The sequence below is a fragment of the Lissotriton vulgaris genome, chromosome 5 (genome assembly GCF_964263255.1).
Source record: "Lissotriton vulgaris chromosome 5, aLisVul1.2, whole genome shotgun sequence".
Lineage (NCBI taxonomy): Eukaryota > Metazoa > Chordata > Amphibia > Caudata > Salamandridae > Lissotriton > Lissotriton vulgaris.
The window spans coordinates 552,492,981-552,506,493 of record NC_141693.1 but is presented as its reverse complement, the minus strand read 5'-3'; the positions used below and the strand labels follow the sequence as shown (position 1 = coordinate 552,506,493).

The 13,513-nt window shown below is 44.5% G+C and overlaps 1 long non-coding RNA gene across 1 annotated transcript in view; it reads right to left on the bottom strand.

Moving 5' to 3' along the window:
* Positions 1-532: 532 nt before the first annotated feature.
* The window catches only part of LOC147711228 (uncharacterized), a 141,315-nt gene continuing 128,334 nt past the window's right edge, over positions 533-13,513 (bottom strand). Inside the window, exon 2 of the long non-coding RNA XR_015295669.1 lies at positions 533-2,971. This is a non-coding gene — a long non-coding RNA (uncharacterized LOC147711228). The remainder of the gene's footprint in view (positions 2,972-13,513) is intronic.

Sequence of the window (13,513 nt, the reverse complement as noted above, 5' to 3'; positions counted from 1 at the left end):
CGCTGACATACTCCCTTACGCTGTCAGGCCATCGGAGATATGTCCATTTGACCACTTGCCTGATTTAGAGTGGGTGGTCGAATGGCCAGTTTTTACTCGACCTCACTGCCGTAAAAGACGTGGTCGTAAGGGACAGTAAAACATCTAAATGCTACGTCCACACCATTATGTAGGGGTCAGGAGATTTTTTTTAAAAACATTTTGGCCTGGATGGTACCATCATTATGATGGTATCATCTGTCAAACTTCTAATACATTTAACATCACCACAGTGACAGTGGTTCCAACTAATGTTAAAAGATGTCTGCTGGCCGACGGACATCTCTATGGATTATGGTATTTTACTCTGTCACCCTGGTGGTGTAAATAATGTACTACAACTCTAGCTCAGGCCCTGTGTGTTATAACTTCTCATTTGCAGCTCTCCACATTTCGCCCGCATCAGAGCTTTCAGTAAAACATTTTGGCAGTCTACTATGAACATTTCTGTTCCAACCCTTTAAAACTTTAGATCAGACAAGGGAGACCTGCAGTCATTTCAAGACTTTATTATTTCATTTTTTAGGTTTTCTTATTAATGCTCAAATAACATCCAAAAGTGTTAATATTATCAAAACAAAACAGTTCAAACATGATGACCCACAAAATGGAAATAAATTGGCTAGAGTTACATCGGTTCCAATGAGAATTTGGTACACTTCTTCCTTTCACAACAACTACTCCTTCGGTAACTGATGGCTGAACTAAATGTAATTGTAGGATAGGGCCAAGGTCCCTTTATCTTCTACTCATTCTACACTGCCTCCCATGGTAACGTAATATCCTAGCCTTGTTTCTCTGAACTGAATTTTAGATGAAACCCAGACCTACTTCAATTCCTTTGCTTTTTGTCAACATGCCTCAGTCACAGATCACATGAGACAGATCCTTCACCAGATGACACTCCTGGCTATCATGCTAAACTCACCAAAAACATAAATGTTTCATTTCCTTCATCCACTGCACAGTTTTCCCCTTCCATATCCTTGCCCCTTGGTATCTTAACCAGCCCGCTTTTTTTCCAGAACCTTAAGATCCATCTAGACAATCAAAGGTGACCGTCCCAGTCCATTAGCTGCACAGTAAAGACTGCAGACTATCAATCACTCGACATATTGCACTTGGCCAAAAACCTTATGAACAACAAAGAGTTGTATATTCTTGCCATCTCAACAGCATCATAGGACATTCCCAATACTCTGTCCCCCCTGAAAATGAGAATTTTATGACTCACTCAAACTGCTCAACATCTCCTCCAAGTCTCCTTTTAGCCACAAAGGAGGATTAGTACACAACAGGGCTTTATTTCTGATTGTCTCTTCAAGGTTGTACACAGCCTATCGCGTCCCCAATTCGCCACGAGCACCTCCAGATCTATTTCTACATGGTTTCTATGCTGGACTCAAGGTAAACTTGTGGTGTCTACGTTGAGCGCCATCATTTCCTTGAATTGTCCACACTGGAACTCACTCTGTATCCTAAATATCATTCATATATTGATACATCTGTGCTAAACTACTTCTTTGCTACACTTCATCCTTCCACCCCTCAGTTCTCTGCAATCCACTAACCCATTGAGCTCTTTGGAGTGTAGACAGAGGTTTTTTTGCAGCAATACTATCGCAAACCAATAGTTACCAATCCAAGACCTCTGAAAGGGCGGTAGGGGCACAAATGCCGGCCATTACAGGACATGTCACCAACTCTGACCCAGCTTTCCTGGCTTAGCAGAAACCAATAACTATTGTACATTTTTCTCAATTCCCTTGTCTAGGTTTGTCTTTATCCGAAACATCAAGCACTGCCTAAGAGACTAACCCAGAATCAGCCATGACCTAATGGAAAGGAAATAAGACTTCAAAGAGTTTGAAAAACACAAACAGCTCAGAAAGGTTCTATTTACAGTAAATCAAGTGATCATCACAATGCGTCCAAAAAGTTGTGTTTTGCCTTCTAACTGAAAATTATAACTTTTCTCACTTTTACATGACAGCAAGACAGTAGCAACTGCACTGTTCATCTACATCTCTGATTTGGCTTTAGGCATGTCCAAAAGTGTGACAGAGGGGATAAAGGTGATACAGTAAACAACATTTCTGAATTTTTATCAACGACTCTTTCCTTAATTTATTTATTGTAATGTGCTGATGGTGCCAAACACTGTTTTGTTGGGCCTGGGACTGGTTTTCATAGGAAAGAGAAGCTAACAGCCTGTGTTGGATTAAATTGGCTTTGAATGAATAAATATAGGTAGAAAGCCGCCCGCTTTCCCTACCCCAAGGATGAACCCATTTATAGAAACAATGACTTTCTGTAATTCTCAAAATTTGCAAACCTGAAAATGTCTGAGGCCAATATCAAAATCATTGACATTTAGAAAGCCATTTACAGAAGATGCCTCACGCTCAGGAAGCAGTGGGGTATGTGAAGAGAGGTACACCTGCAGCATAGACTGGGGGACCTAAAGATCCCTTTAAAAGTCCACACGTTTCATACAGTGGATGACGAAGGCAAGAGATGGGCTGAGTAGGTAACTGATGGGCAGGGTGCAGGAGTCCGAAGTCCAGGCCCGGTAGCTGTACAGTCCCTGCAGTGTTCGGTTCCCACCTTCAGCATCTCTCTCTGAGCTATCAGCCCAGTCATTCACCCCAGGTGATAACATCCTCCTGCCTGCGACCCCTGCGGCTGCCCCTGCAGCTGCACCTGCGGCAGCAGCCGCAGCCACTCTCAGAGAGGTGCCTGATGACCCATAGCGGCTAGGGGCCCGCACGCGGACACGGGAAGCCCGGCCCGCTCCACGGCCCCCTCGGCCACCTCCTCCGCGGCCCCCTCTGCTCTCCACATTGTGACAGAGGAATGCTGCGAGTAGCAGGAGGGTCCAGCAGGCTGCAGTGGTTCGGAGATTCATCTCAAGAGTCTCAGGGTTCGCAATCTGTCGATGAAAGAGAAGAAAAACGATTAGACATGAAAAATTCGTTCCCTTGTGTATCACAGTAAAAAGTGCAAAAGACCACAGTTGGCTAGGAACCCCCATGTACCTCAAGAAAGCTATTATTTAGTTAAGGAAGCCCCAATACCCCTATAGTATTTTTGATATATTCCTTGTGGAACATACACTCTGATTTATCTACCAAATGTAGCACAAATGTAACACTGCAGTCCTTGAACCCTAGCCCCCATCAACTAAGAGCGCCAGGACTCTTGAAGAACACAATCCACCAGAGGTGCTCAATGGTTCTTGGCAAAAACAACATTGTACCCCAGAAAGAAATCAGCATGTGCCAGAACCACATTGTCCAGGTCAACAAAGAGTGCCACAGGTACTGACCAGTTATCTGTTAGACTCACCCTGTTCAACTAAACAAACAGCCACATCAACCAGCCTATGTGTATCCAACAAATAACACTGCAGACAGGAACTTCCAGTGAAAGTAACATCATCTGCACCTCAACATCAAGCAACATTACCTAGAACTAGCCTGCTCAGTTCTGCATTCTACACTGAAGCCCAGGAACTCTATCCGCCAGTACAACTATGTGAACATCAAATAATTGAACCACAACCCAACAAACCTCCCCCTAACAAAATAGTGCTGCTCTATTTAGAGATCTTTGTCATAGCTGAAGAGTTCCATGGACACCCAGGCAACCTGCCTTTCGCGCCTAGATGGTCTTTCCCACCACCTTGGCCCCCGTATATTTTCTGAATATAAAGTACATGTTACTTTAGCAGCACTTGTTGGTCCTTTTCTCTGATGGCCAAAGGTAACAATGTAACTTCATAATTGTTTAGAGTTCTGCTAGCACAGTTTTGAAAAGCTGATCCTGAAAGCCGCCTTGCCAGTGGTGTATGTACAAAGAGCTATGGCCCACATGCATCATTGTAACATTTTGCGATTTCTTAATTGCGAAAATTAAGGAACCGCTATTAAGAAATCGCAAAATACTATGCATTAAAAAATCACAATATTTTTGCGATTCGGTATTTTTCCTTAATTGCGATTCACAATTTGCGAATCGCAATTAAGGAAAACCCTTCCAATTGATTCCTATGAGCCAAAAGGCCCGTAGGAATGAATGGGAAGGCATTCACATTTTGTGATTTTCAAATTGCGATTCGCTAAATGTGAATGCAATTTCAAGGGTGCAGGGGGGGTCCAAAGAACCCCTCCCTGCACCACTGAAATTTAACTTTAAGTGCAATTTGCACACACGCATGAACCAAGGACATGTGTGTGTGTGTGTAAATTAAAACTTTCAAATATGCAACTAGTGCATGTTTGAACGTTTTCGGTAAATTAGCATGAAGTTCAACTTCATGCTAATTTACCCCTTCCAAAGTGCAAATTTGCAATTTAAAAATAATCATGCATTGCATTTAAGAAATCTGAAATTGCGATTTCTTAAATGCAATCGCAATTTTAGAAATCGCAACATGGTTGCAATTCCTAAAATTGCGAAATGCATGATGCATTCCAAATTAGTCAATTGCATTCGCACCGTTTGCGAATGCAACTGACTTTGATGCATGTGGGCATATGTGTTTTGTAAGCAGAGACAGACTATACAGTCCAGACAGCGGAAATGACTGGTTATTTGCGATTAGAAAATGTAGGCTTTTTCTTGGTTGGCTTGGGCTTCGTGGTTCTGAGTGCCCTGACACTAGGCAAAGCAAAGCAATCGAAAGTAAATAAGTACAATAATCTTCCTATTTGCTCCTTGTAACCTTAGGTTTTTTGTAACTATTGGCTCATTCCTGGTATGTCCCTTAAATATCGAAGTTAGAAAATTGAGACATACAAATATCAAGCAACAAAATATCGAATCACAATGGTAAGTTTTGATTTTCTCTACCTAACTCCACAGCTATGTACCTTGAATATATATATATATATATATATATATATATATATATATATATATATATATATATATATATATATATATATATATATATATATATATATATATATATATATATATATATATATATATATATATCTTTAAGGTACGTAGTGTGGAGTTAGGAATAGTAAATCTATGCTTTCTCTATATGTACTTACCTTTTGATTCAATAATTTGCCCACGCTATTCTTATATCTGGAGATCCTTAGCCTCGATATTCAGTAGTACAAAAAAACTCATTCTATCATACGATGTTGTGCCAACATATGTATTAAAATGCCGTTTACATTTGTGTGCTGCTATTAAAACTTTTAAGAACTACTTTTATAATGCTTCCATTGTAAATCATTACATGGTGAGAATAACTTATCAATTTACATCCCTACCTATATTTATTCTAACATATTACACAGACGTCCATTCCAGCCTATTTACATTTTAATAACAACTTCCACTCACCCTTGAGGGTCTGTTGGTCCAAATTAAGTAGTGCACCCCTTTTAAAGCAACCAGTTTATTTTTAAACTATACTCAGTGTACCTAAGATATTGAAATATTTAAATATATCTCGTACTTCATATGCAATAATCTCCCAGTGATTCCCAAACGTTTTAGAACCATGATCCAAATTTTAGAACAACAAACTTTTGCAACCCATCTAACTTTAATGTACATGAGGCGGGGGGATTTTTTAATGTAACTAAATCATCATGTGTTTGAGCATTGTCATTTAATTCAGCATATTTTCCATTAAAATGGCCACTAAATTTGCACAGACATAAAGTTTACTATACAGCACACAAATGATTATGTATGGTAATCGGTTTCCATCAAATGTTTAACATTTTTGCATCACCAAGGAAAGTATCTTGATTTGTTTTGATCCTTCTAAAATCTCTGTTTCCAGGACATATTTTCAAGTTACAAAAGAATGTGCTTCATTTTTACTTTCCTAACTGCTGAATGCATACAATTCATTTTTAGGTATTTGCATTAGGTATTTGCATTTTGTTATGAGGAGCATTTTAAAATTCCTCTCACTTTGCAGGCAGAGAAAGAAAAGTAAACCCCAAGCTCCATGTTAAAAGAATCAGCTGCAATTTGTCAGAAGTTCTAGCCTTAAACGTGACCTCTGTCTTTGAAGCACCAGCAAACGTGTCAAGATAAATGCAGAGGGGCCGATTTGTGGCAGGAACTCTGTACTGCAGTTACCTATTGTGGGGGCCCCGCCATGAGTGTTGACCCCATCCCCCCCCCCCTACGACAGAGAATGAAGACGCCCTTTGAGAATCTGCCCCAGAATTTAAAAGCTTCTATATTTATTTTTCGGTCTTTCTCACCCACCAAAAATCAGCTTGCGAACCACAGTTTGGGAAACAATGATCTAGAAATAACTTTACCACAGAACACACTTCTATATTAAATACCAACCCACCTCATACACCTTTATCATCTGTCTCATTCTTTTTTTTTATTTTTTTTTATTTTTGGAAAACCTTTATTAGACATTATAAGCAAACAAATACGGGCCTACAACCCACCGGCCGGCCTCGAAATCGTTTGAATCACATCAGCAAGCAATGGAGCGACTCAGCAGCATATCGAGCGGAACACGATTAGTCCAAGTTACACTGCAACGAGATGCGCCGCCGAGAGGCAGGAGTAGTGAAGGTTTAATTTTAAAAATTTTTAAAAGAGGTCCAAGGTAATAGGAGTCAAGAAGGATTAGAGTCCAAACAATCCGTACCAGGACCGAAGTGGGCAGCAATTTGCAGGAGCATCAACAAGCATTATCAATTTACACATGAGGCTGGTGGCAAATAAAACAGGAGAGAAAGCGATCAAACATTATATACACCCCAGCCACTACCCACATCGTGCCAATCCACCCCTTGACCCAAGGAAATAAGAAAAAGAAAGAGGAGAAGAAGAAAAAAAAATAAGGCCCATAGTAACTGAACGATCGAAGAAAAATACCCCCCACCCTACACGCATGCGAAGGCTACGGCCTACCCCCCCCCTAAGCAGTGTGTCTGTCGCCCCAAGAGTACCCGAAATTCAGAAGCAAGAAAAGAAGGAAAAGAAAACACATAAGACCGGAGGAGGGCCAAATAGACGTTCAAAACAATCAGCGTTGTCACCCTCGGCCACCCGTCCCCGGACCCCGACCCAGTACCTGACCAACATTTAGCTCCCAAAATGTCCGTTACAGTCCCAGCAATGCACACAACCGGAGACAGCCAAAAGAGAGATGCATCCTTATCCTTGTCCCCTGCGATCCAGCAAGTCGACGGAGTCCAGATCTAAAACAGCCACCGTTGACGAAGAAAGCGAAGGTGAGGTCCACTGCTGCACACGATGCCAGCCACCAAAGTCACACCGCCACGGAACCAGACGGTGAATGTCCATCCAGAAAGTGGCTACGCACAATCGCAACGCGTGAAGGGCAGCCAGCAAGAACAGCAGTTGCAACACCAGGATGGACCGGTGGGACCCACGAGGAAGCCCCGAAGCAGTTGTAAGGCAGGGCGCCGTAACACAAGTCACCCGTGTCCGCCAAGGACCGAGATCTCCACACACCCCTGCAACAATACTGGACATCTCGGCAGCAGCGACATCACTCTCAGCCAGCACCATCAAGTCCGTCTGAGCAGGTTGGCAGTCGCAGACAAGCACCGGGTGTGGCGAGGTGCACAGCACAGAGGGCGCGATATGTCCATCTAGGGGTTCTGCATTAACGGAGATATCCGGTTGGCATTGCAGGTTCAGGACCATGGCACGCATTGCCCCACGGAGGTCTGTCAGGGCAAGCATAACATCCGCGAGGCTGAGGGATACCGCAGGAGGAGAGGGAGCTGCCGTCCCACGCACCCCGGGCTCGGGATCACGCCGCAACCCTCGAGACTGGATGCCTTCGGCCATCGCCTCAGCCGCCCACCAGTAGCCGGTCCCCAAATGTTGCCGCTCCGGGAGCACAGCAACAAGACGGTGCCCTTCGCTCAGTCCCCGGCGTCAGTGCAGCACTGTCCCCTAGGTGCACTCCAAATGGCCGCCGAGCGCCCAGAACAAAATGGCTCCCGGCGCAGTCCTGGAAGGCAAGAAGATGTCCGGATCCGTCCACTGGCCGTGGAGAGGGTGAAGCCTGTCGATCACGGCGAGAAACCGAGTCCGGCGCCAGGGAATGCAGGACCGGGCGGCACACTGCAGCTGAAAAAGCAATGCGGTAAAAGTTTCCAAGCAGCCGCCCCCGTCCTGATACAATGTCAGCTGTGGCTACATCGAGGAACGGCAGCCTCCGAAGAACAAAGACCCGGCCGCAGCGCTGCAACACTGTAGCAGAGATCGGGACTCCTCGCCGTCTCTGCCACCAGGATCGCGCCGATAAGAACACCGCTGGACACAGGAGCGCCTCGCGGTTCCAGGACACCGACAAGCGGGCAGGATGATGAGCAGGATATTCGGCGTTTCGGGAGATGAACGGAAGGGTCGGCGGAGCCGAGGGATCAGGCGGCCATCATGGTCGCGGGCTAGGCTCCTCCCCTCATCTGTCTCATTCTTAAACACACAACTAAGGTGGTAATTCCCTAGTTTATAAGGACCATCTGGATCTGCAGTCATCTAGAATAAGGCCGTAAAATGTATGGTAATCATGAAAATCCAGTTTTATAATAACCAGTATTCACAAGATCCACCGTAGTTTGCTACAGACCTGAGTAATCAATACCTGGTGTTAGCTGTATACATAATCTCTATAAATAGTTAATTTCTACTCCATTCATGGTAGAAAGCAAAATAAAGTTCTGAGCTGATGTCAGGCTACCAATGCTATCTATCGCTTTAACAAACAACATTTGCTTTTGTTAGTGTAAAGGTAAAAAAATACTTATTTCTCATCCAGATATTTAACCAATAATAAATTATCGGTCACGAAATGTATGTGCAAATCACAATGCGTAACCCAATTACTAGCCACCAGACGTACTCTCAATATTCTTTGATGAACTTCTGGAGTATCAATAGGTCTATACCATAGTCCGGCCTGAGACATCACTATGCCTTAATGTTTTCGCTTCATAGACCCTGATTGGTGCTTTGACGGAACACTCTCCCACCTGTTATGCAGATGTCAGGATTTCCCCATTGGCCTGGGATAAGCCTAACAAATGTTTCTTCTTATGTACCTTAGTGTCATATTACTTCCAGACAGAGGCGCAACTAGAGTCAAATTTCGGGGGGGGGGGGGCTAAGAAAAAATTTCGGGGGCGGCTGAATCTTTAGGCAATCGGCAGACTCGAGCTGCAGGGGCTCTAAGAAGGGGTGAAAAAACAACAAAGCCCTATTAACAAGCACAAGGTCTTTTAAAGACCTGTGACGTGCTCGGGTGCGGCTGTGAGCAGGCCCGGGAAGTGTCTCATCCCGGGCTGCCACACACGACGGGGGGCGGAAGCCCTTCGAGGCCAATGGGTGTTGCGCGCGTGCTTCCACATCTAAACCACCATAACCCTGGACATATTGTTTATTGGATAGGTTCCGGAGTCCTACGTCCATCAATTTTGATTTAACAATTGTAATCTTTAGGATCTTTTCTAGGGCATATATCCCAAACGTATTCAATAATCAACGACGAGAATTTCAAGACATTGCAATGACTATAGCATTGTCCAAAGACATTAGGGTGGGTCCCCTAATATTCAATGCCTTTTGATATATCTGTCTCCCTTTCTACCAAAGCGAAACACACTAATTCATGTACAAAAACTACAGCAAAGGGACCTTGCATACCAATTTGTAGACATTAAAGGCCATACGTCTTGAACCACATTTCCCTCCCTTCTGACAGACACTATATTCATGATATAGGAGCTTTAGACAGCTAAGTAACCCCTTGTAAATCCAAATTGTGTGCAGAGTAGACTAGAGGATCTTTTAGATACTGGTTTTAGGATTACCACGTAGGGCATCGGCCTTGGCTGCATTGATGGCCCTTCACTGGCTCCCGGTCCACAAAAGAGTTTTGTTCAAACTCTTATTGACAACTTTTGGAGCCCATCGTCATCTGGGCCCAGGATATCTTTCAGCAAGATTCAGGCCTCATACCACTGTAAGAACACTAAGGTCCACCACTGCAAATTTGCTCGGGGTACCAGCATTTAAATTAGCCACCAGAGGCGGAAGATCAGCCACTGTGTTGGGAGAAAAAGCCTGGAACAGTATGCCTAAGGGGCTCAGAGCTATTGAACAGGAGGGGCAGTTTAGAAAACTGTTGAAGACGTGGATATTCGGATTATCAAATGCTTGCTGCCTAAAGCTAATTTAGGTTTATGTTACAGTCTGATCTGTTGTTGTTTACAGCGCCAGGAGACTCCGTTAGGAGTGGCAGTTTGCGCTCTATAAAATCACCTTTCATTCCATTTCATTTCATACAATATCACATCACATCGTTATTTACCGCATGCCCTGTCCCTAACATCAGGAGATAAAGATTCAGTATCTGGTGAATTGTGTGAATTGATTTTGTTTCTGCCAATATTTTCTTCTCTCTCCATTCTAACATCCTTTTACATGTTACTTACTGGTGTGGCTCACTGGTTAGAGGCAGCAGACTCGGAAACAGAGGATGGCCCAGGACCAGGGTTCAATTCCCGACGCGGCAGGGTCGTGGACCATGGTCAGCGGACTCGATAATTCTCACCTCGGTGCCAACTCTAACCAGGGATCACACTCTGCAACTCTGGGCATTAGCTTCCCTCATCTCCACAACAGCCCCCCACATACGCTGGGGATGCCTGGTTTCACCTTGGAGATACCCAGTAGGGACCATCTCACAGGGAAAGCCAGGACGGGTTCCCCCGCGGTCTACAGCGCGGAGATACCCCATGTGGGGTGATTTAGGCGCTTTACAAGACATCATTACATTACTCTGCCAAACAATTTTGACTGCATGTCCAACAGGAAAATAACCTTGTAGTAGGATGGTGCTGTCCTTTCCCCTTAATAGATGAGGCTTGAGAGCGCAGCTGTCACTAAACATTTTGGGATTAACCTGAAAAGGGACTTTAAGAGGCACTTCCAGGAGAGGGGATTTGAGTCAGCCTTCATGTTGGGAGCCAGGAGTACGTTTTGATTGGGCAGAAGTTGTGTGCTACCACAAAGAAGTGCATGCCCTCCACGCATGATCATTTTATTTCTTTATCCAGCTGCCTCAGCTTGAACTTTGAGGGCCACACACATAACTTTGTAAAGGTATTAAAAAGTTCTAGATAGTTAGCCAATTTACAAGCCCAGGGCAACAATAACCCACATAGACTTTAGGTTTGGCGTGACAGTGCAACTGTAACCGTGCCTTATGTGTTCAAAAAAGCATTTAGAATCCTACTGAGAGCTAGTCTCTCCTGCATGTTGGTTCCACAGACTACAAGATTTGCTTCAGCCAAATGTCTGTTCTTCCACTACAGAGACTGCTTGTATTGCACTTTTTGGATTGTCGCAAAGTTTATACTCGATACAGAAGGACTAAGTTGGTTATATTGGCAAGCCAATTATCACAGCTTTTTCCTCATTATTATGAAACGTTCTGACAATGGCACTAGGCCTAACATTTATTGAAAAATATGTGTTAAAGTTGATAGCCACTTAAGTGTGGAATGTTATTGCACTATGTGAAGGCCTGCTGACAGGTATTTTGTTACATGGAAGCTCACAGATTACCGTAGTAGGAAACAGTTTTGGTGTAGGGCACCAAGTGTGACAAACCATAAACATAGAACATTTGCTGTTGGACAAGCCCTTCTTAGGGGAATTTACCTGAAAACTTTTCACCTTTTCCTCCTATTTTTTGCCTACCCTCTCTGCATGACCTAAGGTATCTTGGCACCTTCTGCCTGTACTGCAGAGGGAAGGTGCGCTTGCTTGCCTGCTTTAGGCAAGGGGTGCGTACGCAATGGACTTAGGCACCATCCCTCAATGTGCCCCGTAAACAGGTACATCACATACCAGGGGCGGCTACAGCACTGGCTAGAAGTGGGAAATAGCACTGAGTGTGCCACCCACCAGATAGCCTGTCAACCATGTACTGGGCCTGCAATTGCAAGCCTGTGGGGCGCCATTGCGCCCCTGCCTAGGATTTCATCACTTACGCCTCAGCCAACCCTGAGTCGGTCATCACATTCCATGAGGGCTCCCCCCCTCCAGGGAAGTACTGACTGAAGCAGGGGGGGTGGTAAGCTGAAGGCCGGGCATGTACATATGGATGTTCCCTGCCCAGGTAGTGAGGAACCCTTCATGTGGGGCTTCCCCTGCCTTGGAGCTCCGCATTTCCCATGGGATACCCCTGGGGTGTCACTGATTCATTTGTGTGGCCTCAGGGCTCGGAGCACGTCCTCACTGTCCCGGCAGCGTGTAAGTGCATCTGCCTTCCTACTCGGGCTAGGAAGAGTCACTGACAAGGTGTTCTGAAACATGGGCTGGTCTGCCAATGCAGACCGGGGAGTGCGCACTTACACCTATGGGGTTAGCTATGCGCCCAAAACTTCCAATACAGGCCTGGGTGTGTGTACCGGCCCTTATGTTGTCTCATATACAAGTACAGCCTGCCATCGTAGGCTTGAGGATGAGCCAGGCACCTATGACATTTTAGATCGGTGCCCGGCCTGCCATTGCAGGCCGGTGGGTGCATGCTTGCATCTCCGGTGTTCTAACACCAGTCGCACCTCGCAGGTTGTGCGTCATTGCACCCATAATTTTTATTTATTTATTTATTTATTTTATGCAGTTTTTATATAGCGCAGACTTTACCCGAAGATGTCAGAGTGCTTCACATTAGGAACTGAACTGATACATGAGAAGAACATTACAAGTGAACAAGTTACAAAAGCAAACGTTAAGTTACATGAGGCAAAAGTGACAATTGTGCGCAAACAAAATACAAGAGGTAGCAAACGGTGCATTACAGGAGGAAAAAGTGACATGTGTGCAGGTTACAAAAGCGTACAAAGTACAAGTAGAGGTATGGTACTGCAATATATGGCAGACACTCAAACACAAGAACAAACGTTACGTAGGCAATGGTGGCACTTGTGCAAGTATCGAAAGCAAACAAAATGTCAGAGGTAACAGACAGTGTGTTACAAGAGAAAAGTGACGTGTGCATGTTACAAAAGAGTACCAAACACAGGTAGAAGGATAATACTGCAATAAATGTCAGAATACACTGGGAAGGCACTTCCAAGGTCATGGAGAAAAGGATTCACTATAATGGAAGGTCTTCCTTCACAAAATAGAGAGGGTGTGAATTAAATTTGGAAGTGTCTTTGAAGGAGGAGAACTTTGAGGTCAGTTTTGAAGGACTGGGGGGAGGCGGTGGTCCGGAGCTGAGGCAGAAGTGAGTTCCAGATTCTCACTGCGTTGCCGGAAAAGGATTGGACCATCGATCTTTCCTTCTTGAAAGTGGGAGGTTACAGCAGTAAATTTTCCACGTTACGTGATGGTCTAGAGCCTCCAGAGAGTTTCAGTTTATTTGCCAGGTAGCGAGGACAGAAGTGCAAGGCTTTGTGGGTGATACAGGCAGTTT